The sequence below is a fragment of the Mauremys reevesii genome, linkage group 1 (genome assembly GCF_016161935.1).
Source record: "Mauremys reevesii isolate NIE-2019 linkage group 1, ASM1616193v1, whole genome shotgun sequence".
NCBI lineage: Eukaryota > Metazoa > Chordata > Testudines > Geoemydidae > Mauremys > Mauremys reevesii.
The window spans coordinates 256,396,654-256,423,956 of record NC_052623.1 but is presented as its reverse complement, the minus strand read 5'-3'; the positions used below and the strand labels follow the sequence as shown (position 1 = coordinate 256,423,956).

At 41.4% G+C, this 27,303-nt stretch overlaps 1 protein-coding gene and 1 long non-coding RNA gene across 6 annotated transcripts in view; one reads left to right on the top strand and one right to left on the bottom strand.

Moving 5' to 3' along the window:
• Nucleotides 1-9,753, top strand: part of LOC120370428 — a 43,917-nt gene extending 34,164 nt beyond the window's left edge. For 2 of the 3 annotated variants that reach the window (XR_005583734.1, XR_005583733.1), the window contains 3 exons: nucleotides 7,189-7,249; nucleotides 8,109-8,301; nucleotides 9,586-9,753. This is a non-coding gene — a long non-coding RNA (uncharacterized LOC120370428). The remainder of the gene's footprint in view (nucleotides 1-7,188; nucleotides 7,250-8,108; nucleotides 8,302-9,585) is intronic. The other variant, XR_005583735.1, reaches the window with a different exon arrangement.
• The window catches only part of CHRM2 (cholinergic receptor muscarinic 2), a 141,495-nt gene that overhangs the window by 54,158 nt on the left and 60,034 nt on the right, over nucleotides 1-27,303 (bottom strand). The window lies entirely within an intron of this gene.

Genomic DNA, 27,303 nt, shown 5'->3' with positions numbered 1-27,303 from the left:
TGTTTTTAGAAATAAGATCATACTCATAATAGATCTAAATCATCAGCAGTGTTGGGTGGAACCAAACCTTGTAACCAAGTGGTTAAGACAAAAGAAACGTTAAAATGCTAAAAACACAAGAAGAAAAAAAAAGCCCACTTTCTACTGTATAAGAATGGCCATACTGGGTCAGACCAGTGGTCCAGCTAGCTCAGGATCTTGTCTTCCAACAGTGGCTGCTGCCAGATGTTTCAGAGGAAGTGAACAGAACACGACAATTCATCAAGAGATCCATCTGCTGTTGTCCAGTCCCAGCTTCTAGCAGTCAGAGGTATAGGGACAACCACAGCATGAGGTTGCACTCCTGACCTTCTTGGTTAAGAGCCATTGATGGACCTATCCTCTATGAATTTATCTGATTCTTTTTTAATTCAGTTATACTTTTGGCTTTCACAACTTCTCCTCGCAACAAGGTCCACAGATTGGCTGTGCGCTGTGGGAAGAAGTACTTCCTTATTTTTGTTTTAAACCTGTTGCCTATTAATGTCATTGGGTGACCCCGGTTCTTGTGTTATGTGAAGGATTAAATAACATTTCCTACTTCACTTTCTCCAGACCATTCATGATTCATATCCCCCCTCAGTTGTCTCTTTTCCAAGCAAAACAGTCCCAGTCTTTTTAATATCTCCTCATACGGAAGCTGATCCATACCCATACCCATTTTTGTTGCCCTTCTCTGTACTTTTTCCAATTCTAATATATCTTTTTTGAGACAGGACAACCAGAACTGCACAAAGTATTCAAGGTGTGGGCATGCCATGGATTTATATAGTGGCATTATGATATTTTCTATTTTATTATTTATCCCTTTCCTAATGGTTCCTAACATTCTGTTTGCTTTTTTGACTGCTGCTGAACATTGAGCAGATGATTTCAGAGAACTATCCATGTTGACTCCTAAATCTCTTTCTTGAGTGGTAACAGTTAATTTAGACCCCCATCATTTTGTATGAATAGTAGTGATTATGTTTTCCAGTATACATTACTTTGCATTTATCAACATTAAATTTCATCTGCCATTTTTTTGCTCAGTCACCCAGTTTTGCAAGATCTATTTGTAATTCTTTGCAGTCGGCTTTGGACTTACCTATCTTGAGTAGTTTTCTATTGTCTGCAAACTTTGCCACCTCACTCTTTATCCCTTTATCCAGATTGTTTATAAATATATTGAACAACACTGGCCCCAGTACAGATCCTTGGGGGGACCTAGCTATTTACTTCTCTCCATTGTGAAAACTGACCATTTATTCCTACCTTTTGTTACCTTTTGTTTCCTATCTTTTTACCAGTTACTGATCCTTACTTTGCTTAAGAGCTTTTGGTGAGGGACCTTGTCAAAGGCTTTCTGAAAGTCTAAGTATGCTATATCAAATGGCTCACAATTGTCCACATGCTTGTTGACACCCTCAAATAATTCTAATAGATTGTGAGGCATGATTTCCCTTTACCAAGGTGTGCTGACTCTTTCCCAACATACTGTGTTTATCTATGTGTCTGATAAGTTTGTTCTTTACTATAGTTTCAACCAATTTGCCTGGTACTGAGGTTGGGCTTACCAGCCTGTAATTGCCAGGATCGCATCTACAGCCTTTTTAAAAAATTGGCATCACATTACTTTTCCTCCAGTCATCTGATACAGAGGCTGATTTAAGCAACAGGTAGTAGTTCTGCAATTTTATATTTGAACTCCTTCAGAATTCTTGGGTGAATACCATCTGGTACTGGTGATATATTAGTGTTTAATTTATCTATTTGTTCCAAAACCTCCTCCATTGATATCTCAATCTGGAACAGTTCCTAAAAAGAATGGCTCAGGTGTGGGAATCTCCCTCACATCCTCTGCAGTGAAGACCAAAGCAAAGAATCCATTTAATTTCTCCACAACAGCCTTGTCTTCTTTGAGAGCTCCTTTAGCACCTCACTTTTCCAGTGGCCCCACTGATTATTTGACAGGCTTTCTGCTTCTGATGTACTTTAAAAAAACTGGTTAATTTCTGTCTTCTGCTAGTTGCTCTTCAAATTTTTTTTGGCCCCTAATTATAAAGCACGTAGATCCAGATTCTGGCTGTGACACAGGCCCTTTGTGCTGCTCTGATGGTGTCAAGGGACCACAAAGCTGAGCTAGCCAGATAGATTAGTGAGTGTTCTCTTGTTCTAGGGAAATCTCTGGGTGGTGCAGAGCTGACATTTTAAAACACTTTCAAATGTGACTAACTAGAAGATACCACAGGTGGGCATGTTGGAGACTTTAATACACAGGACACTAATTAGAGCCGTTTCTGTTTGAAAGTGATGGCATAGGGGAGTCCGGTGGTACATTTGGAAATTTCCCATTCCAAAAATTAATGACGACTATAGGAAACTCATACAGCACATCAGCACCATTAGCCTTGAAGACCACAGCTTTCAATTTACCCAGGAATCTGTACAGAAGGGTAGTGGCAGTGCACGCTTCTTTCATTCCCAAGAAGCTGTCTAAGCCCTGCCCTGAACAGGAGGAAAGAATCACCACACTAGAGGTATTTTATACTCCATGTCCTTTCAGTCTTTGACTTGACTTTGCTGAGACGACTAACAATAGAGTTGATTATCAGTGGCGGTGATGGTGGTGGTTGAGGCGGACATCTGCTCACCAGGAACTGGACTCCGACCACTAGCTCTTTTCACATCAGCCAGCACACAGCTGACAGATGACAAATACATCCAGTCACAGCTACAGTTTACAAGGCCAGATATCTGTAATACAACAGTTAATTTGCCTTACAATGGCCATATCTTGAAAAGTAGTGTGTGATCGAATCACAGATGTGAGACCAGTAATGGGATCATTCTTCATGGTAATCTGCAGGAATGGGCAATACTGTTAGCAATTAATAGTAATATTTTGCATTTATGCCGCACCTCTCATCAGTGGATTACAAAGCTCTTTAATGGTATGTCTACACTATACACCCCTGGCAGTGCCATGGAGGGTAGGGGTACAAGCTGCAGTGAAAACCAAGCTGCCCCGACACTGTGGTGTGTAGCTACATGTGGCAGTGAAAGGCTCTGGCGGAGGGGTGCAGGGCAGTGGGGAAAGGCTGTGTCAGTGTAGAGCTGCCGGAGCCTTTCCCTGCTACCTCCCCCCTGACAGAGCCTTTCCCTGTGGCAGGGAAAGAGTCCAGCAGTGAGGAGGAAGTGGGACACTACACTGCTAAAAATAGCAGAGTACATGGGAGTGGCATTGCTTGGGCATGCAAAGAGCCATGTAGGGTAAATACCCACAGGGTTCAGGCATGTCTTTCCTCGCCTAAGCAATGCCTCACTGTCTACACCATGATTTATACCCACGCTAGGAGGGCATGTAGTGTATGTACTCTACACACTGCCAAAAGGAGTGTGCAGTGTAGACGTGTCCAAAGTGGTGTCAGCCCTGTTACAATGTAAGAAACTGAGGTCCAAAGAGACTTAGGAGCAACATCTCTGTGCAAAGGTCTCCTATGTGGCAGAACGGATGCAGTTCCACTGCACAAGGTTTGTGTTGAGGAGAGGGCTGCAGGCCATGCGCCTCCCCCATCCCGCACTTTGCACAGAGTGTTCCAGGGTGGGGAGGGGCTGAGGGTATGACAGAAGCTGGCAGGGGACAGAGCCAGTGGATTGCTTTGTAAATGTTCTGGCTCCCTACAGAAAGATGCAGCACAGACAGGATCAAGGCGATTGCAGTGGCAGGGCTGCAGTGGCAGCTGCTCCCTGGCCAGATGTGGGAGTTAAAGATTCCTCCTCCGAGCCTTTGGGAAGATCACCGGCTCGCAGTCTGCTACTCAGGATGTATGCTGATTCCCAAGAGTTGGGCTGAGGTCTCCTGACTTCCCAGACTCTGGGCTGAATTAATAATTGCCATAGAACCCCTTTATACCAGCCAGTGTGATGCAAAGAAGCCATAGGGCAGGCGAGGACCTCTCTGGGGCATGCTCTCAGCACAAGAGGCTGCTATGACAAGTACAGATCTAGCTCTGCCAAAGCTGTACCGCTTCCACAGGGGCCCCAGTTCTAGGGCTGGGAGTAAGAGGGGGTATGACTGTGTCGAACCTGCTTGCATCAGTGCATTGGCTCTTTGGATGTACATCTGGAGCATGAGGTAAAGCCACCCTTAGGCAGGGATGAATCTGGCCCTGTGCCTCCATTCACCCCCATTTTTCATTCCTGTCTCACCCTGTGATAACACAATGGCAGCATCTTTGCAAATGGGAACAAACAAAGGTCAGTGGGTAGGTTCTGACCATGCAATCTAAAAAAACCCAAACAATTGTTTCTCCAGCCTTCCAGTTCCAAACAGACTCACAGGATACCGGTACTACAGGTTTGCACACAAGGAAGCTTTCTCATTTTTCCAGCTTTATCATAGGCTCTGCATTCTCTTCTTCCCCCACCCCTCCACTTACTTTACCAGCAGTCACCTGCCAGCCTCAGCTTCTGGTCCCAACCACATGCCTTGAGGGGCCAGATGTTTCCTCCCTCGCTACAGTAACCATGACACTAACACAGTCTGCACTGATCATTCTGCTTTGATTCTTTTAGATTTCTCTCTATGCAAACACTCACAACAGAAGCATCACAATCAGGTCAGCCACCCGTAGCTCACTCACAAAGGCACCCAGGAAAATACTTAGGGGTTATTATATCACAGTTTGAGCTGGATACATGACGGGCCATGTCCTCAGCTAGTGTAAATCGGTATGGTGCTATGCCAGTTCCCATCAGTGGAGGATCTGTTCCTACAATTGTAAAACAACATATCTGAGGAATTCCATGACATTTTTTCAATATTTTTCCCATTATTTGCCCAACTCTAATCACAATGCAGATAGATTAGGGTTGGCACACATGCCGTTTTTTTTCCCTCTCCTGATTTTACTGGGCCATTCCTATATCCTGGAAGTCTAACTTGTAAGGTATACAAAGGGTCCCAAAAGAACTTCTGGGGCTGTGCAAGGGCAAAGTGCTGTATCCTTGCATGATGACATTGTATTATATAATGCAGTGATACTTACCTTGAGATGGAAACTAAACACTTTTAAAATCTGGGCTTTAGTTCCCAATTTTCTCCTTGGACGTTTTTGTCATTTTTTATCTGTCTTACTATTTGGACTGTAATCTACAGGGCAGGGACTCTTTCTCACTATGTGTTTAGACAGTACTTTGCACAGTGGAGTCTCTGGGCATCACTAATAAAATAATAATAATAATGATAAAAAATGTGTCACAATTCTGTGATGCATGTGTTATTCTCTCTCTCCCCCCCCCACCCGGATAAACAGCAAAAGGCATTGAACCCTCAACACTAAATAAACTATATGTCTTTTATTTTTAACTGTGTGCTACCTGCAGTAACTTGTACCCAATAAATTGGTAGGAATTAGTGGAATTTCTCTGCAAGCCATTGGTGGTGACCATTCACTCATGAGACACCTTTTCTAAGGCAGGCCCAGGAGAATGCTCAAAGATAATGGAAAAAGCAGGGGCTGAGACAGGAGTAAATGATAAAAAGATTAAATTTAACTCAGCAGTGCTAGGCTAACCCCTGGATGAAAGCCTAGCAGTTATACAGGGAAGTCAGTTTGAGTCCTGCAGAACTGGTCTAAGAAAGCCCATTAAATAATAGGCGATTCATTCTTATCGCTCCCCTTCTCTTTCACTTTTATGGGCTGAACAGTAAGAGATCCTTTATTCCATATTTCTCTTTTCAATGAAACAGTAAATAAGCAAGTGCCAAGCTCCAGCTGTAATAACAAGAGCTGGCAAGAGCCCAATGGGTCTGCACTGTTTTTTTGTTTTGTTTTGCTTTTTTTTTTACTTTTTATTTATTAAAATGCTCTGGGTGCAGATTTACTTTCTTTGCTCCTTCTATATTATTGCTTCACCTGCCTTGAATTGGGAATTGCAGGCACTTTGATAAATGGATTGTAAAGTTGTCCAGATTCACTGTGGCTTCTTAAAGTGCCTTTGTATCCTCGGCCAAAATGCAATTTTGTAACTTCCTGCAGCAATTGCTCCTCAGTGAATCACAACAAATATCACTCTGCCTCCCACAGAACAGGACACTAGGGGGGCTATTTCCTCCCTTCCCAGTGGTGAAATTATGTCAGTGTCACAAAGTATTTTATTACATCATTGAAATCATGTAGCCACAACTGGTCCTGGCTTTAAAGGTGAACAGCAAAGCTACAGTCACGTTCCAGGGCCAGATTCAATTAGTTTTGGATCAGGCCTAAAGTAGACTTTCTCTGGGAGTTAGGCACCTCAATCCCATTAGACTTCTAGCTGTCTCTTTAGGCACCTAAATACCTTTATAACTCTTGCCTTTACTCTGCAAGGAATCTCATTGATTTCAGTGGGACTACTTGTGGAGTGAATCACTGCTTATGAATCATTAGGGGTATCAGAATGTGGCCCACTGACAGAAGATGTTTCATTGTAACCAAAACAACTCATCAGCAATGTAAAACTGATGCATTGTGGGATATTTTTGGTAAACCAGAGAAAGTGATGAAGGAATCCACAGAGGGAGTGGTCATTTTAAAATGTATTTCTTGGCTGGATTCCCACCTCAGATCCCAAACCTGCATAGTGAAGAGTTTCTCCACACAAATCTGTGCTTAGCTTGGTGGGTTTTTTTAGTTCACCTTACAACTGCAGGTCTAACAAAATACACTCTTCTCCATCAGAACACTGAGTGAGGATCAGTTCTCTCTGTTAGGAGATATAATGCAACTAATTACTAATGTTGCATTTCAGTGCTTCATTTGATTTATATTATATTCACATACACACATACACACAAAGGCTCCAAAACAGAGATGATTTTTCTGCTGGAAGACAAAATCTCTTTTATACTGTTTTAAGAAGTCAGTTCATGAGTCATACAGGATACGTTTTACCTCATTAATCCACCTGAGCCCTCCTGATATATGCTTCATGAGTGCTAAATAAGACAGCCTTGATGCAAACAAGAGCTTATATCATTTTTCTGTGATCATATATTCTCAGGTGATTCTGCTCAGAATACAGGTGTATTAAAATACAGCCTGCTCTTAAATTCTTTTCGTTGCACTTTCAGCCCTTGTCAAAATTACTAACGTGCCTTTAGCTTAATCTTATTTCTCATTACAGAGTCTCAAAACTGCCTGAAATATTCATGTGATGGGAAAGGAAGAAAGTGAAGAGCCAATTGGTGGGTGTCTTTTCCAGAAGCTGAAGAAAAATCACATAAGCTGAGGAAAATGTCAATGCCTGAAACTTTTACTTTTTTTTTAATTGACAAATGTTGCCAATTAGATGTTTTATTTAAAATGTGTTTTTCTGTCCAAATCTTAATGAAAAGTAAGGACCAAAAGCCAGATCATTGCCCCTGAGAAGGCTACAGCAGAGTTTTTCAACCTGTGGTCCACAAACTAGGTACAAGGGGTCTGCAAAAGGTTGTCATTACCATAGAACAGTGGTTTTCAATCTGTGGTCTGCGTGCCCCTGGGGGGTCCTCAGACTATGTCTAAGATTTCCAACAAGGCGCGCACCTCCATTTGAAATTTTTTAGGGGTTTGCAAATGAAAAAAGGTTGGAAAGCACTGGGCTACATTATTCCAGGGACGGAAAGGAACCTTTAAGAGAGACCTGCTGAGACGTCCCATGCTATAAGGGAATCGTGATATATGCTTCCACACACTATAAGGGGCATTTATGGAGCATGTTTATGGCTCTCTATTGATTCCTCAGCTGCCACAACACTGAGTGCCATTACAGGAGCCTTCAATCTGCTGTAACTTAAGACATGGGCCAAATTGCCCCTCAGTAGCCCAGAGGATCAGGAGAGCACAAAAGTGGCATAAGACCAGCTTCACTCTCATCCCCGGGCTCTGCACCTGAGCACCTCTTGTCTGGACTTAAGAATCATGTCCCTGAACTGCAGCTACAGTTAGAAAAGTGACTATAAATGGCCTCATGGAGATCCTGAGAGGCAAACTGGCCTGGGCTCAAGTGTCCCTATTTACTTCCTGTGGCATTAAGTGCTTCTCTTCCTTGTTTTGCTCCTGCAGTTTAATTATCTACTAGTTTCAAACTGGCTGATACATGTCGGGGAGTTGGATGCAGACAGGAGAAAGACCCCACTGGAGCAAAGATGGTGGTGTAGAAGCTATGTGAGAAGAACCCTCCATCACAGCAGGAGAGAAGGAATGGTAGATAATGCAGAGGATCAAGTGCATTCATTGCCAGGGAGATAATGAAGAGGTAGGGAGGAGGAATTGAGGAAAACTAAGGAAGTGATGAGGGGCAGGGCTAAGAGAGGGATGGGAATAGAGTGAGAGACAAAGGGATAGAAGAAGGGGAAAACACGAGAGGGGAATGAAAAGAACAGCACAGGGGATGAGAAGGGAAGAAGGAGGACAAAAGGAAGTTGAAAAGAAAAATAACAATGAGACAGAGAAAGAGGGAAGAAAAGGCGATGACTGTTGACATGGCAAAAGGATTTGTGGTTTCATGAATAAAGCTTCAGAGAATATTAAAATTTCCCTCTTAGTGGAACCCCAAGATCATTTATGTCTAAATGGGACAATAACTGCAAAGAGAAATCACTACATGTGAGTAAAAGAGAGAAAAGATCAGCGAGAACATGGGCCAGATTCACTGCTACATTGGCTGGTTTGTTTTTTTTTACCATTCCATTCATGCAACATAACCATAAACTAGAGGATTAAACTATGTTTACAGTTTACTCTATTGCCACTGCAACACAAAGTATTCAGCGTGTGTTAGGAAATATGGGTCTATATATCTCACACACACACACAAACCCTACATCAAAAGAACATTATTAAGATTACAAAGTCAAGCATATTCAAGTAAGGAAGAGGCAGAATTAAGGCCTCCTTGTGAGTGTGCATTGTGACAGTGTAATTTTTAGTCTCTGTATTTGTCTCTTCAGGACAGTAGTTCTGTGTCACTACCTAACATTTTAGAGGAAATTGCTCCATAATGCATTGAGTTAATTAATTGTGCACAATGCACTTTCTGGACTTCCCTCACCCTCTGTTTCTAATCTTAGGGAATGCCTGGATCTCATCTCTATTCTTGTCTCCCATTTGTCCCCCTCCCCCACCCCTTATGTGCAGAGTCAGTAGGAGAAAAATGACAGTCTATCGAGTATGTTATAAATACCTTGAAAGGAGTGGAGTAAACAACATGGTAATAACATTTCATAAAGCTGGCCAGCCAGCCAGCCTCCCAAGTGAGACACTTTTTATTATGTTCCGCTCCAAGTGTCATTTCCCTAATGCTGCCCATACATCTTGTGCTGGGTGACAAATCAAATCTGTATTCACTCTTGCTTTCTCTGGCAGCGGAGAGGCACGGCAGTGGCCGGCTCATGGCATATAAAGTGCGTCATAAAACTGCAAGGGTTCCCTCGTAATTTATTCTCCTGGCTTTTGTTTTGTTGTTGTGAGGGAGGAGGGGGACAGCAGATGACTGCAAATGTGCATTCTTTGACTGCCTTGCCTGATCTGTTTCCTTCAGGCGCTGTGTTGTTTGTTTGCTTTGACAATTGCACATGCCAGAGAAATAGGCGCAAGCTTCAGGTGGGGCTTGAAGGGCATGCCCTATCCTACACAGATGGAGTGGAGTCTTCAGTCAGGGAGTGGATGATGCCTCGTTATGGGTGACTGAGGAGAGCAAATAAACAAGAACAAAATAAAATGACAAATCTACTCCTCTGGTGGTTATTTGTTTGGGACAGTGAAGATAGTATTCTGAAAGCAATTGCTTAAGCACCCACCTGGGATTGAATGAACTGGGTGGGAGAGACAGAGACAAAAGGTCAGGGGCATACTGGGTTACTAAAGGTGATCTGGGTTCAGTCTCTGTTTCAATCACCAGTTAAGTGAGCTTGATCTTTTCATGCCAGTGCCATAAAGCACATGCAACTAGATTTGCAGTACTGAATAAACCTAATCTCTGCCCATCTCTCCATTAAGGAGAGACAAATAAGTATAATTCAAAACCCCACACTGAACCATCCAGCTAATCTGCAATCCCAAGGCAGGTACATCTAAAACCCTCACAGTATTTACATCTTTTGGAAAACCAGTCCCCTCCATCAAAAACAGCTCCAATAGTCAAAGGCCTCTTCCTCCTCATCATAAATGTCCCTGCTCCTGGTCAATGCATGTGTTAAGCTTTGAAAACCTCTACAGGGGAAAAAGACACAAAATCTTCACTTCCATCCCCCTAACCCACACCATGAATTGATCTGATTGTTCTTGTTGCTTCAAGAGCTAACTCTTGCACTTTTTACTCAATGTGATCCAGTAATGGAAAATAATGTGAATAATTATTTGAAGGAAGAAAAATAGCAACATTGGCCAGCAAATTATTCCAAGCTGCGCTGTTCCCAAGCCCTGCAACTGAATGGGCCTGACACTTTGAAACTCAAGATTCTTCTCTCCACATACTTCAGATCAATACTATCTCCTTCTCTTCTTCAGCCTACATTAAGGTTTATTTAGCTGATCCTGTTCCCACTGAGAGATTGAAAAGATTGGTAATGTTTACCTTAGAGATGAGCCAGTTAAGAGGAGACTGGATAAAGATATACAAAATAATGAATGAGAGATCAGGTGGGTGAGGTAATATCTTTTATTGGACCAACAATGTTACCTCACCTACCTTGCATCTCTAATATCCTCGGACTGACACAGCTACAACTGCACTGCATAAAATAATGACTGTCATACAGAAGGTAGATAGGGCACTTCTGTTCAGCCCCTTTCAGAATACAAGAACCAGGAGACATTTGAAACAGAACATCGGCAAAGTTAGAACCAGTAAAAGGAAATTATTTTTCACATAGTGCACAATTCACTTACAGAACTCCTTGCCACACAGTGTCACTGCGGGCAAGAGCTTAGCAGGTCTAAAAATGGATTGGACATTGATATGGCTAACAAGAATATCTAGAGGTATTTTAGTACAAATTTAGCCAAAAAAAAAAAGGGGTTTGGATACAAATATAAACTCTTCCACTCAAGGGCTTAAGGTTTTAGGCCAACCTCTAACTATTCAGGATTAAGAAGAAACTTTCCATACGAACAGGTTATCCCATGACTGCTTTCTGCAGGGCTGCTGGACATTGTGAAAGACAAGGTAATGGACTACATGGACCATTGGGTTTTTCCAGTGTGTCCTCTGTTTCCATGTTCTACCAGTCTTGTCTAGTGAAGGGTGTTTTGGGATCTAGGACAGACCATGCATAGTTCTTCAGCCCTGATTAGAACACTGGCTCTCCCATATTTGCCTGTCACCAGAAAATCAGACATCCCCCCCATCTTCCGTACCTCAGTGTGCTCTGGGAATCTCCCAGGAGGAGCTCTCTGCAAGAGCAGAGGGGTTTTATTTCTGGACTCTGACTAAAATGCACTTACAATGACATAACTGAAGTTATTGATAGTAGTAAGCAAATGTACCCATTCTACACTTTGCAGCAATGTTTAGCAATTTGTATCAATGTTTAGTAATTACACAATCCATTAATTAACTGAGTAATGCATTTAATTACTTTGCACATGGTATTTAGGAGTGTCCCTTGTTATTTTGTTTTGTGACTTAAGGGCATTAAGAAGTTTCCAATAATATGTACTTAGGTAATTGCTAGTAAATACAGATACATTACAGGTACCTATTTTACTCTGTACCAGAAAATAATGCCATTCTTGCTGCTGTAATAGCAGGGGATCCCAAAGGTCAGGACTAACATATGTTGGCAGAGTGCCAGGACTGAGGGTGTGGCTGTTCAGGAAGGACTGAAACACACTTTTAAATTTGTGTGGGGCCCCAGAATTGAAATATCAGAGGAAGTTGCTGGTCAAAACTGAGATACATTAACAGGGCTGTGTGAAGGGAAGTTTACTCTACAACTATCTGTACTATGCTCCAGACCTTCCATCCTCTGGTTATAAAGCAGCATAGCTCCATTGAAGCCAATAGAGTTATGCCAACTGGCACCCGCCGAGTGTCTGGCACTATGTCTGATTTTAACCGGAATTATCATTCTCTCACTCACAAGCACAACAATTCACATATGTTTGTAAAAGGCAGTGATAGATTATGGGGGTGACTGTCTGGCTCAGAGGACTGGATGAAGGGCCGTAGAGGCTTTTACATCTAGGACATTACCCATTTCAGGTTAGTAGTGACTGAAAATTGTTGCCATCTCATGGCTATTTAATAGCCTGTGCAAAATGAATTGCTAGGCTTAGTTCATTTCCTAATATCCAGGTTTTCACACTCTTCCCCTGCTTCCTAACCCTCCCCACACAATATCACAATCAGCACTAATTACCATCACTGCTGACAGCCCTAGTAGAAATGTCAAGGATCAAATGGTCTTGAAGATTATCTATCCTCCCTGCATGTCAGGGCTGAGGCACTGAGGTAAGGACTCCGCTCCTTTCAGAGCTGTGAGTATGGCACCTTTTGCCAGCACAATCCTCCCGTATCTTTTTTTAAAGACATTTGAAATGATAACGGAGAAAATCCCCTCTGTTCTTAGCAATCCCTCAGCTGATTTCTTCCCTTAAAAGCCTCTCCAGAGACAATTGCCCACAGGTTCTGTCATGAAAGGAATGAAGACAGAGCCCCAGCTCTCCAGGAGAGCTCTGAGCCTCCTTTAACTGCAACATAACTGATGTTTTTATGGAGTTCCACATCATTTACTGGTATTAAACACTGCAGTGGCTTAATCCTTCCTCACACAATGTGTAAAAAACAAATAACAGCTCGATAGACTTCAACTCTCAAAAAGGGCAGACAGTGCAGGCCAGCCAGCATGAAAATACCTTAATTATACTTCACCGGAGAGATATCACAGGCGATGAAAGAAGGCACGCATTTCTTCTTTCGTCACTTTCCTTGGGGGGGAATTTATTTGAGGCATACAAATGATTGATAAAAATGGCTTTTGGGTCTAAAGAGGGAGTTTCTGGAGGCTGAAAAAAGAGAAGCCTCTGGAACAAATAAAAGGATGCACCTTCAGTGGACACCAGCAAGCACTCATAGAAGCAACTCCTCCATTTCCTTACAGGAAAGCCTGCCCAATGAACATTGAGCACTGCACTGAAATGTCCTTTCACTGGACACCAGACATATTTGATCAGCTCTTTGCTTGACTTTGGGAAGGACAGCCCTCCTTGATAGACACCACAGAGATGTTTGCCCTCACTGGACACAAGATATTTTGGAAGAGCTACCTCACTGGAGCATACAAGAAGCATTCCTTTGATAGTTGTTCAAACGTTCTGCCTAGCCACTGAGGGCCAGATTTTTAAACGTATTTAGGTGCCTAAAGACGCAGATAGGCACCTAATGGGATTTTCAAGAGCACTTGCTGCCAAACTCCCAATGACATTTTTGCTAATTACAAAATTCATTCTTTGCTTAGGCGAGGCTCAACTGAAATAGCAGGGGAATAGGCATGTCAAAAATTAAATGCATTTTTGGAGCTTAACTCAAAGCCCATTGAAGTCAATGGGAGACTTTCCATTGACTTCAATGGTTTTGGATCAGGCCTTTGCAAGCTGCATAATATCTGGTATAGTAGGGAGTGTTGCAAATTACACTTACAGTACATTGGGTCTATTCATCCTTCTCTTCATAGATTCATAGACTCTAGGACTGGAAGGGACCTCGAGAGGTCATCGAGTCCAGTCCCCTGCCCTCATGGCAGGACCAAATACTGTCTAGACCATCCTTGATAGACATTTATCTAACCTACTCTTAAATATCTCCAGAGATGGAGATTCCACAACCTCCCTAGGCAATTTATTCCAGTGTTTAACTACCCTGTCAGTTAGGAACTTTTTCCTAATGTCCAACCTAAATCTCCCTTGGTGCAGTTTAAGCCCATTGCTTCTTGTTCTATCATTAGAGGCTAAGATGAACAAGCTTTCTCCCTCCTCCTGATGACACTCTTTTAGATACCGGAAAACTGCTATCATGTCCCCTCTCAGTCTTCTCTTTTCCAAACTAAACAAACCCAATTCTTTTAGCCTTCCTTCGTAGGTCATGTGCTCAAGACCTTTAATCATTCTTGTTGCTCTTCTCTGGACCCTCACCAATTTCTCCACATCTTTCTTGAAAGGCGGTGCCCAGAACTGGACACAATACTCCAGTTGAGGCCTAACCAGCGCAGAGTAGTCATCTTATACATCATCCAATATTTTTATGTTGTGCAGAACAACATTTGATAAGAGTCTCAAAATTACCCATCTCTAATGCTCAAGTGATCTGTAAATACATTTTTGTGTGAGTACCTGTTACAGGTAACTAATCTGCTTGCTGTGTGCCATGGTAAATGATAGCACCAAAGAAACCTATCAATGTTGCCATAATAAACTAGGGCAAACACTAAAAAAAAATTTGCTTTCTCTTTCTTGGCAATTCATGTAACACATTGCAGATCACTCGAATGGATAAAATTGACTGCATAAAAGAAATATGTAGCAGAAATGTTTTACTTATGTTAGTCGGCTTCTGGCACAGGAACAGAGAATGCTGGAAAAGGCCAAAATAGCCTGTCTCATCAGCTATCCTGTCTCCAACACTGGTCAGTGCTGGATATTTCAGAATAAGAATTAAAAGTGGGATTTTCAAAGCTTCCAGCATTGGCTTACCTCTGCTCCCGCTGAAGTCAATGGTAAAACTCCCATTGGCTTTTCAGTGGAGGCAAAGTTGGGCCAGTGCTGAGTGCTTTTGAAATTCCCATCCTCGGTCCCTGGAACTCCAATAATGCACCTAGTTGTGAAATAATATATCATGTGGGGAAACTTTTTCCTGACTCTCCTTGTTGATTGGCTAATGCCCAAAAGCACAAGGACTGATGCCCCTTGCAATTCATATAAGCAGAACCCTTTTCCAAATCTTACTAAGCTATTAGTCTTGGTAATATTTTACTGCAGTGATGGTGAACCATTTAATTAAATGTTGCATAAAACTGTATTTCTTCTCATCTGTTTTATATCCATTGCCTACTAACGTGTCTTATATTATGAGACTGGGTAAACAGAAGTGTCCAGATGGCCTTCTCCATGCAATTTATTAGTTTTCTTACCTCTCTCTTTTCAAACTAAACTGTCCTACTCTTTTCAGTCACTCCTCACACTGATTCACTCCTTCAGTACCTCTGGACCTTTTCTACTTCTTCTCTGTCTTTTTTTCCAGATTTGTTGATCTAAAGTGAATGCAGCACTGACGGTGAGATGGAGGCATTAATTTATATAACGGCGTGATATTTTCCATTGTATTCACTTTTCTCTCCTTAACATCTTGCCTATTTTTGACCAACATTAGAGTAGTGAATGGAAGCTCTCAACAACAATTTTCTTTACCCTGAAAGGTCTGGTTCAAAGCTTATCAGTATGTAGGGGTAGTCTAAATTGTTCCTTCCTTCTGAATTGTTTCCCCCACTATCTTGCCTAATTAGGTCCTTCTGGAGTTCCTCAAATCCTTCCTTGCCTTTCCTGACTAACCTAAATAACTGCCATCAGCAAATTTTGCCAACTCACTATTCACCCCCTTTTCCAGGCAGTTAATAAATATAATGAACCACCAGGCTCCCAGTACTGATCCCTTGGGCACCCCCATTTATTAACCTGTTCTGATGCTGAGATTTAATAATTTATCATTACTTCTTGCTTCCTGTCTCTACAGGCATTTTTCATTTTGTGCTACTGCAACAGTTCAACTCAGCTGAGGGATTCAGGATAATAGTCTCCGGATTTAAATTGGGGGATCGTGGTAACTTGGCAGTCTCAGAGACATCCTCAGTTCTAGAACTGACTACCCTTGTGTTCACAAGATCCTGACAAGAAATCTTGAAATTTCAATATTTGTTTTCATTCTGAAATTAATAAAAATATGAAATATCAAAATTTTTCAAGGAACAAAAAGTTGAAAAAAAATCTGTTCAGAAATATTGAAACACAAAATGTTGTTTCCAAATTTTGATGCTTGACATTTCAAAATAGTGGTTTTTTTCACAAGTGGAAATTGTGAAATGTCAATTTGAAACAAAAATTTCATTTACAATTTTCCCATTGAAAAATCAGAAAAAAAGTCAAAAGTCAAATTTTCTCATGGGAAATTTCTATTCTGATGAAACTGCACAATTTGCCAGGAAAATGTTTCGATCAAAAATTTTAACTAAGTATTTTATCAAGTTTTCCCCAGCTAAAGGGAAATGACTTGAGAAGGAGAGTTTTGGTGCCAGTTTCTCAGTTGGTATAAGTGCACTGAAGTTAATTAAGGGAATTAAAGAAGTCAACTAGATGAAAGAGCTCATGGACTTAAATGTAAAGGAGGCTTAAGATTTCCTTCCAAATCAATCATACAAAAACTACCTGCCATTCACATTCCAAGCAAAGATGAAAAACTTGTAAGGAAAGGCTCCAGACCCAGCTGGATGAATAACCACCTCAAAAAGCAGAGATCCTGTAGGTAATGGGAAAAGAGGTTGCTCAGCAAAAGAAAGCTATATCTTGGAGGTTAGAAAATATAGGAATAAGGTGAGAATTACTAAATATCAAGATGAATTAGCCCTTGTCAATAAAATTGAAATAAATAATAAGCAGTTTTGTAGTTATATAAATAAAAAGAGAATAAGGAAGGATGAGGCTGCAGTGTGATGGCAAAGAGATTAGATAATCTAGGTATGGCCCCAAAAGTAAAATAATACTTGGCCTCCATTTTCAATAAGGATGATAATATGGAACATGGGCATGAAGACAGGATGGCTGATGAAAATGAGTATGTAGAAATGGAAATTACCACATCTGAGGTGGAAGAAAAGTTTTAAAAGCTTAATGTGCTCAAATCTGGGAAACCGGATAATTCCCATCTCAGCATACTGAAAGAACTGGCACATGAGATTGTTTGTCCAGTAGCAAGAATTTTTAATGAATCTATTTACTCTGGAATAGTACTGTATGATTGGAAAATAGTTAATGTCATACTTATATCTAAGAAAGGGAAAACAAAGTCATCTAGACAATTACAGGGACCTGTTAGTCTGACTTCAGTAGTATAGAAGGCTTTAGAACAAACTGTGGAGAAAGAATAATTAAATGGATGGAGATAAATGGTAAAGATGATGAAATGCAACATGGGCTTAGCAAAGTTAGATCATGCCAGACTAACCTGATTTCCTTATTTGAGAAAAGAACTGATGTTTTAGTTAAGGGAAGTGCAGTAGATCTAATATATTTGGACTTCAGTAAAACATTTGATTTGGTACCATATGGGAAATTATTAGTTAAATTAGAGAAGATGGGGATTAGTACAAGAATTGTAAGGAACTGGCTAAAGGGGAGAAGGCAACGGGTTGTGCTGGATGATGAACTATCAGACTGGAAAGAGGTTACTTGTGGAGTTCCTCATGGATTCAATATTTCTATTAATGAGCTTGGCACAAAAAGCAGGAGTGTGCTAATGAAATGTGTTGATGATACAAAGTTGGGAGGCATTGTCAATGCAGAGGAGGATAAGAATATTGCACAGGAAAATCCAGATGGCCCTGAAGATGGGAGTGACAAGAATGAAATGAAATTCAATAGTACACAGTGCAAGATCATGTCCTTAAGGTCTAGTATTAAGAATTTCTGCTACAAGCTGTGGGCTTGGAAGTTGAAAGAAACAGAGGAGAGAGACCTGGGTGTGGAGGTTGATCACAGGATGATTATGAGCCATCAATGTGATGCGGCCATGAAAAAGGCACATGTGATCCTAGGTTGTATCAGGATGAGGCATTTCTAGTAGAGATAGAGAAGTATTAATGCCATTGTACAAGACACTGGTGAGACCTCCACTGGAATACTGTGAACAGATCAGGTCATCCGTACTCAAGAAAGAATAATTCAAATTGGAACAGGTGTAGAGAAGAGCTACTAGGATGATCAATGGAATGGAGGGTCTATGTTATGAGACAAGACTGGAAGAGCTTGGCTTGTTTATCCCAGTAAAAACAAAGGCTGAGAGGGGATGTGATTGCTCTCCATGAATATATCGGAGGGATAAACACCAGGTAGGGTGTAGAGCTATTTAAACTAAAGGACAATGTTGGCACAAGAACAAATGGGTATAAACTGGCTATGAATAAATTCAGGCTGGAAATTAGAGGAAAGTTTCTAATAATCAGAGGAGTGAGGTTTTTGTACATTAGGAGTCGTGGACGCAAATAACAAGTTTTAGAAGTGTGATTGTGTAACATGAGGGCAGGAGTCAACAGCTCTGGCCTCACTTCCAGTTTCTGTCATATGATATGTTCCTAAAAGCTCATGCTTCAGGGCTTCAGCAAACTACCTGCAGAGGTCAGGAAGGGTTCCTCCTCCCCCCAAGTATATTCTGGATTTGCTTGGTTGTTTTGTTTTGTCTTGTCTCCTTCCTCAGTCCTGGCCACTACTGGAGATGAGACACTGGATGGGGTGGGCCAGAGTTCTGAGGTAGCACCAAGCATTCTCTCTCTATCAGGTGCTTGGCTGGGTGGTTCTTCTTCACATGCTCAGGGTCTAACTGATCACCATATGTGGGGTTGGGGAGGAATTTTCCCCCAGGACAGATTGACAGTGACCTTGGGCGTTTTCCACTTTCTTCTGAAGCATGTTACTATGGGTCACTTGTTAGCATTATGTGGGTACATCTCACTTAATCAGTTCCCTGCCATCGCAGGGGCCTTAGGAATTAGTGCACAACAGTCCCCGCTATTCCCTCTTTGTGGCACATCATAATCTAGTCTCCTGTGTGCTGTAATACTTTGGTCACATTTTGGTTGCTAGGTTCAGTGTGTGAGTGCTGGTGGCCTGTGATATACAGGAGGTCAGATTAGTTGATCTGGTGGTCCCTTCTGACCTTACACTCTATGATTTATGATGCCAGCTGAGGATCACGTTCTGTATTGTAATGGGAATGGAGAGCATTTTGGGGCATTGTCCATTTTGAAATGTGCATTGTGTCCTTCTAAAGTAATTGCACATCCACTGAGAGACTTACATGGGTGCATTTAACATTATAAATGGAAATAAAAATAATACAGTGCAAGTATTTTCCTCTCAGCCTATGGTTACCAAGTTTCTTTAACAGCCTCTACTTACTGAATTTATTAAAACACATTTGAAAATATAAATTAATTATATCCATTGCCTTTCCCCCACTTTTGTTAATGTAATACCCTAGGAAAAAATTGCAGAAAAAGAGTTTTTAAAAGTGACAAAAGAAAAATACTAGGAACAGAAGCAAACATAAAAAAACAATTACTCAAATATATGTTATGAATCTTTTTTCATCAAAATCGCCTTGGGTCCAAAAAACATCTGTGAAATTGGAGTAATTTTTACAAAATGCTGACAATTTTTCATATGAAAATTATATTTCCTGTTAGGATGAGAGAATCTGGTGACAAGTTTCACATTGCTTTTCAAATTTCAAAGGGGCTTCATCTCAGCCTGTAAGATTTGTACCTATACATTGGCATCCTGTGTAAAGTGGATAGGTAGAAGTCCAATTTAGAACCATGGTAATAGGAGCACAGGCAGGCAGACAGACATGGGTGGGCAACATTGTGATTCAAAAGTTTTCTGCCTCAGAACATATCTGAACAAAACGTAAATCATGGGTGCAATGTGCCACACTGTATCTTACATAAAATGGAAACTGACAAATGTGATATTTTAAATATATTGTCATATATCACTTCATAACTGCCTAGAAATTGTCCTTAGCCGGTGTAAATCAGTGTATTACACCAGCTGGTGATCTGGCCTTGAATGCATGTTTAATAAAAGTGTCCATTTTTTGGACCTCTGCATATTTATGTCTGTATATATTCTTTCTGGGTAATGTTGGCCTTCCACAAGACAAGTATTTTATTTATTAAGAAAAAAATTCTTTTCAGACAGTCTCTTCTCTCTTAATCTGTCCTGAATAACTCTCTCAGGTGTTCCAAGCTGCTAAGGGATTTCACACCTATCCTGGAAATGGCACATTTATGCTGATTGCTAACACTGTGGCAAATTAACAGCTCCATCTGAGGCACTGGGTTGGTTGAATGCCATTGTTCTGCAGCTGAGACATATGAAAAGGTGGAATGGGATTTTTCGCTTGGCAATGATGAAACATGAAGATGTCAGGCCTGGGAAATCCAGATTGAAAGTGATAGAAGTATTTGGCCAGAGAGCAGAATCAGCTATAATCAGAGGATTTTTAGCTGCAGGCTTTAGTCAGTGTACTTTTAGATGTTATCAAACCACACAAAGAAATAACTGCAAGGAGACATTTCATTTTCTAAATTAGTACTGGCCTTTCAATCACCAGTTAGGGCCTCACAGGTCATCCAGCAGTGTATTAGACATACTTGTCTGCCTTGCCTCTATCCACCTTTATTGTTTGTGTAATTTGAGAGACTCATTGCAACTGCACTTTTGTGGTTCAGTATTAGTTGTTTCTTTTGCTACAAGTGTGGAATAATACTTATGCTTTGTACTTATGTAATTGCTTTTATCCAAAGATCTTAATACCCTTTATGGACATGAGTTCTACCAGCCATGCAATACTTCTCTGAGCCAGTTAGGTTTAAGCACACACATTTTACAGATGAAGAAATTGGTCAGGTTAAATGATTTGGTCAAGGTTAGACAGAAAGTCAACGGCAGACCCAGGAGTGGGCCACAGGAATTGTGACGAGAGCTGAGAGAACCATCCCCTGCATAACCCTAAACCACACAACATTCCCCTAGCTTCATGTTTCATTACAAATGCAAAGCTTGTGCCTGATTCACCAGCTGTCACATCCTTTCCAAACAAACTTAGAGCCAATTTCAAACAAACCATGTCTCGTTTGTACAAAACTAGGTGAAACTAGGGGTTTCACCTTGATGTTTTGGGTCATTCAAAAACACTCAAAGTTAATGTGAGCCCATAACAAACAGAAACCAAAGAGAAGGTTGGCATGAACTCCTACCAACCAAACCCATCTAGTTCCACACACCTCTAGGTCTGACACTGAGACCTTTAGTGTAAGTAAGAGATAAATTCCCTGCACCGTTCTAAACTGGAAAAAAAAAATTTTCAGCAGATGATCTTCAAAGACTAGGATGCCCCAGTTATACAATAAGCCAGTTTCATCCTGCCCTGATTCCCCTTTGCTCCCAAAGACCCCTCTTGTAGCTGGGCACAAAAATGCCAGGGTGACCACTTCAGTTCCCCATCTCAGGTTCCATCACGTGTTCTCCCGGGTACAATATTACCCTTACCTGGAGCCAGTTTGTTATCCCGCAAAGTGCAAATAGTTCTTGAAAGCCAAAAAACAGCCCATTTATCCTACGCAGTGCACATAGTCCCTAAAAGTCCAAAAACATAGTCCAACCACATACCAGCATCAGTATTTGCTGCCACATCTGGACTTTCCTTCAGTCCCCAAGTGTTCTTTTACAAAGCAACCCCCCAGTCCTTCCAGCTGAGTCCTTCCCAGGCTTCTTCCTGGCTCTCCAGCTCAGGAAGGTCACAGACTAGCCCTTCTGCTGGCCTTCTGCCCTCAGCCTTCCCAGGGAATGCCCCCCAGTGACCTCCTTTCCAATTACAGCTGTCTTCCTTTAATTTTATTAGCCTCAGATACAGCCCCACTCTCTTAATCAGGCCAATCTGGGATGTACTTGAACTGGCAGAGAGGAGCGGGGCCCACTTCACTTAAAAGGGGCCAGCTACTGAGTAAAATATCCCCTTCCATCCAAATCCAGAACCAAATCCCTTACTGTTTTTACTCAGTTATCACTCAGGTAAATTCCTGTGGGCTTAATGGAAGTTTGCCTGAATAAGAACTTTCTAATTTGGCCATCTGTCTGGATACACAACTGTTTCCCAGACCACTGCCTCCCCCATTTGCTCCTTCTCCCCCCTCCTCATTGTACAGCTGCATGTCAAATTTCAGAAGGGGGAAAGGAAAGCCACAACACTGCAACTTTCCCCTTCATTTAAACTGAATTACATGCCCTGCAGGGATAACGTCAGTTTTGGAGACAAGCCTCTTCGATTCTGCTATATGTGTGCACGTGCTTCCCTGGGCCCCAGGAGTGGATGCTGGTATTCATCATCTCTCTCTGTATGTTCTCTTTGCTCCAGTTTAAAACTTCAACTACTCTCCAACGTATGTGAAAGCCTCAGGCTCATTTGCCCTTTGAGTCACTGAAAAAATCCTGATTATACAGAACCAGCTGTTATGTGCCAACAGCAGAAATTAGAGGAGGGAGGTGGATTTGCAACAAAGAGTCCCTAAACCTATACGGACTTCTAACTGAATTCCTAAAATCCCATCTGGGAGACCTAGTCAATGCACCTCATCACCCTCCAACCAACCCTCACACCTATCTCATGTGTTGTTCCTTTAAAAACTTCATTTTCAGAGCACCTATTCTAATCTCTGACCCTATTAACACAGTTTTTCTTGAGCAGTTATTTGGATTAAACAAAGAACACACTGACTCAGTTTGATTAGTACCTTCTGCAATTTAGCTGCTGAGTTACCAGCCATATAGAAAGGAGGCATATAAAGATGATGGGAACAATGGGTTTGAAACAAGGGGCCCCTGCTTCAACCTGGCTGTTATTTAGGGGGGCAATGCACATTATCTTCCCTTGCTCATGAAATCCACACACCTTCTGGGTGCGGTGTTCTGTCCCATCTACTGGCACTGAGACCTCATAAAGAGAGAGAGAAAATGAATCTGCTCTACAGCCTCACCTAACAGCTAGTTGGCTTTTAGCTCATGCAGTAGAGACTCATGCATTAAGCTCCAAAGGGCCCAAGTTTGATCCTGCCCGCCGGCAACTGGGGTCTGTTGGTGTTACAGCAACACAGTTCAATGCCTGTACTGTGTTCTTGAAAAGAAGAAGCGGAAATGAATGCTCCGGGTTGCTGTGGGCAGTGGGTTGTAACGGGGTCAGCACAATATTGCAAGCAGAGCCGCCTGTCAAATGGAGTTAACTGGGATTTGCCATGGCTCTGCAACACTGTACATATGTGTGTATGATAATATACACTGTGTATACATCACTTTGGTACCACAAGGATAGATACCTTAGGAAAACCTAAGATAGATATGTGCATGTGCATGTGTGTGTATTCAACCTTCACTATGCAGCTGTGACCGCTATAATACATGCACACAGAGACTGCAGTAGATAAGCATATAGGACCTGATTCACCAGCACATTACTCCAGTTTTATGTAAGTCTAGTTACACTGAAATCAGTGACGTTTTACCAGTATAACACTGAAATAAAGTATAGGAGAGTCAGGTCCACATACTATATACTTTCCATGCCCTAGTCTCACTCTCTCTTTATAATACACACACACACACACACACACACACACACACACACACACACACACACACACACACACACACACACACACAGAGTATATATTGCTATATTTTAGCAGCAAAAATATATTGAGACTAGAGTTGTGAGATTATTGCAAAAAACAAATATTTGTGAACATTCATTTGAATAGATTTACTTCAGTGGAATTCATCACCCTTTCCCCCCTTCATTTGGAGGTTTTGTTCATAAGTGTGGTTGCAGAAAGAGAAAATATCTCATATACTGTACTAGAGCTACTAATAAAACAAGACTTTACCACTAGACTGAAATAGATAAGAGCTCAACATTGTCATAGGTAATACATTTCTCAGGAATGAATCTCTTCAGAAAATGTCTAAAATTAGACATGGGTGATAGATTAATTAACTTATGGAATCCACCATCACTCTGTAAATGAGTTGCCATGATGGGTGCTAGCATATCACTGTCAGACAGTTAGACTACTGAAATCTCTCCATATACTGTATTTGTCTCTGTTGCAATTAGCACATGCTGACAGATCTTTCAACTGTGTTCATATACTTTAGATATACTTGCAGTTTGTATTGTTCTCATACAAGCTGTTTAGATACTTCTTGTATGTAGGAAAACACAAGAGGAATGAACACATTCTTAGATGGCTGGTATAGGTCACAAGATGACCCTGGGGTCAGAGGACTTTAGAGGTTCAGGGACAGATCCTGGGCTGCAATAAAAGAGAACTCAGGACAGCTCAGGAGACAAGTGCAAAAGAGTTTTTATGCTTTTATGTTTCCCTATCTTGGAGCCATCCAAAGGCTGGTCGGGTATCTGTGTGCTGTTCTAATTGGTGCCAGCTGCCAACTCCCCCAAGGGATCCACAGCCTTGATCTCCAGGGCACCGGAGATACCTGACCACATACTTTTTTTCATGGCCACACCATCTGCCTCAATAGCTGGAAAAATGGTTACACTGGAGTTTTAAAGGTTCATCAGTACCTGCAGATTCTCATACAAAGAGGGAATCCTGGACAGCCAGATCCACCAGCTTTGCACTACAGGAGCACCAGAAAGCAGCCCCAATATACTCGAGGATCAGGGACACAAGGCTATAATATTATAAGTGTACATCCAGACTACCCGCCGGATTGGCGGGTAGTGATAGATATATCAGGGATCGATATATCGCGTCTCGTCTATATGTGATATATCGATCCCCGAACGCGCTCCTGTCGACTCCGGAACTCCACCAGGGTGAGCGGCGGAAGCGGAGTCGACGGGAGAGCCGCAGCCATTGATCCTGCGCTGTGAGGACGGGAGGTAAGTCAAAATAAGATACGTTGACTTCAGATATGCTATTCCCGTAGCTGAAGTTGCGTATCTTACATTGACACTGCCCCCCGCCCCCAGCGTAGACCCGGCCTAAGTTACTTACATGTAAATGCATACACCTAACATATATGTGTGCAAACATCCAGTGTGTGTAACTGCAATGTACAATTAGATTGGTAACTGGTAAGTGCATACGTGTATACCTGTTTTGCGAATGCACATCGAGTTTTTGCATTCAAATATATGTACATGCTCAACTTTTAGAAATTTGGCCAGGCACAGTGTCATTCATTTAACCCTTTTATAAAAGTTACAGGTCCTTGAAAACTATACACAAACCCAAGGCAATATACAGAGTTAATTAAAGCATCCCATTTCTGAAGATACACCTGCAGGACTTCCTAACAAAAAGAGATCAATTTATATTCTGTTCCAATTCATGTATCATCAGTAAAATTGCCAGATAACTTGATTACAGAATCTTTCATTTTTGGTGATGATGTCTGAAGGAAAAAGAAAACACAGTATGTTTCCAGGGATGAGGTTTACTCGTGGGGGCATTCTGTGCCAAAAAGTAAAAATTCTGCGCACAATATTTTAAAATTCTGCAAAATGTATTTGTCATAATAACACTACATAATCATGCCAGTGTCAATTATTTTGGTAATTTATTTCAAAATATCTGTCAGCAAGTATGTCTGTAATAATACAGACACACACAAAATTTTCCCCAGGAATAGAGGTTGAGCTTGCAGTGCTGACAGTTAGAACAATCTTGTTCTGACTTGTGAATTGATGAGGTTGGGTGGTTCTGGATCTAACTAGCAATGGGTGAACGTCGGAATGTTTAGCTGAGTTTAGATAAGCAACCAAAAGTTCAGATTCCTGATTGAAGCTATGTTATTCACGTAGCTGAAGTTGTGTAGCTTAGGTCGACTTATTGCGGTAGTGTAGACATAGTCATAGTCAAAAGTTCAGTGAAAACTGGCATCAAAATTCCTAATTTCACCAAAAACCAGGGGAAATATTTTAAAGAAAATGTTTGCAAAAACTTCTCACACTCTTGATCTACTATGGAGCTAGTCATTTTTTTAAAAAAAGTGATGAAATGTCAAATTTTCTTATTTCAATAAAAAACAAGATGTTTGTTCTTATGGGATTTCCAGTGGGGTTTCTAGAGCAAAGAGATTCAGATAAATTTGCTTAAGCTTCAATCAGGAGCTTAGGTCAACTTACCGCGGGGTCCACACTGTGGTCGGTTGACAGGAGACACTCTCCCATCGACTTACCTTATTCTTCTCATTTGGGGTAGAATACCAGGGTTGACTGGAGAGCGATCTGTGGTCTATTTAGCGGGTCTTATTAGACCCGCTAAATCAACCCGGTTGCATCAATCCCTGGAGAGTCAATCGAGGGGTGGGGGGGAGGGTACTGTAGACATAGTCTCTCTCTGCTTCTGATATTTCCAGTACTACTTGCTTTCAGCATGGTCTGAGATACAGTCTGATGAGAATAGTTTTTTTCTTGTGCTATTTTGGTATTTCTATACATGGGTGCACATAGAAAGGTTAAATATACATATATTAATATGAACTAGATAGTCTAATAATAGAAAATAGGTTTAGGTTCAGGTAAATTTTCAGGCAATTTCTCATTTGATCTAAATTGGATTGTCTATTAATTAATTACCAGCCTGAATCTGATCCAAAATATAACTTTTCCCCCATTAGGAACAACTTCTGCTGGATTCCTTCTCCAGTATCTATTTGAAATTGTTCATTGTGGAAATGAGAGTTGCTGCAGCTCATTAGCATTCCCCTGCATATACAAACCCAATGTCCTCGAAGTTTCAATTACTTTCAAGTAACTCAGTTCGTAGCCACACAATGATTTTAATGGAGAGAGTTTAACCTTGGGCTCAAAGGTATGTGAAACTGGGATAGCAAACGTCTGTTGAAAATAAAGCAGGGTAAGGCAAAAGGAGGGGAAATTACTTCACTTAGAAACCACAGACTGTCTTGGCAATGCCATTAACTTTTTGCTATCTAATGGGAAGCAACAAGGTGAGGACATGCGGGGGAGTGTGGAAGGCGATATTAAACACATCATAAACCTGGAGAGTCCGGAGCTGACATTGTGTGGAAATATAAACACTCATTCTGTCTGCCTGAATCCATCACAACGATTGTCTAACCTTCCCTGTTTGGGGACCTCATGCGTCTCTGCTTTTCAGATCAGAGACCCAGAGGGAATAGGAAACGGAAAGGGAGGATTTCAAGGGCAACATCCTCAGCTGGTGTAAATTGATGTAGCTCCATTGTGACTTCACAGCTACACTCTATTTTTAGTGTGCTAGCTCAATCAGATCTAGTGCGGGTATGTCTCCTCAAGCTGGGAATCACATCCCCAGCTCAAAGTGTAGACGTACCAATAGTGTGATTGAAGGCTACATTTTCTTCTGCACCAGAGCTGGGGGGTGCATCAGGGAGCTAGTTACAACTTCCTGATTCACAGGACCAA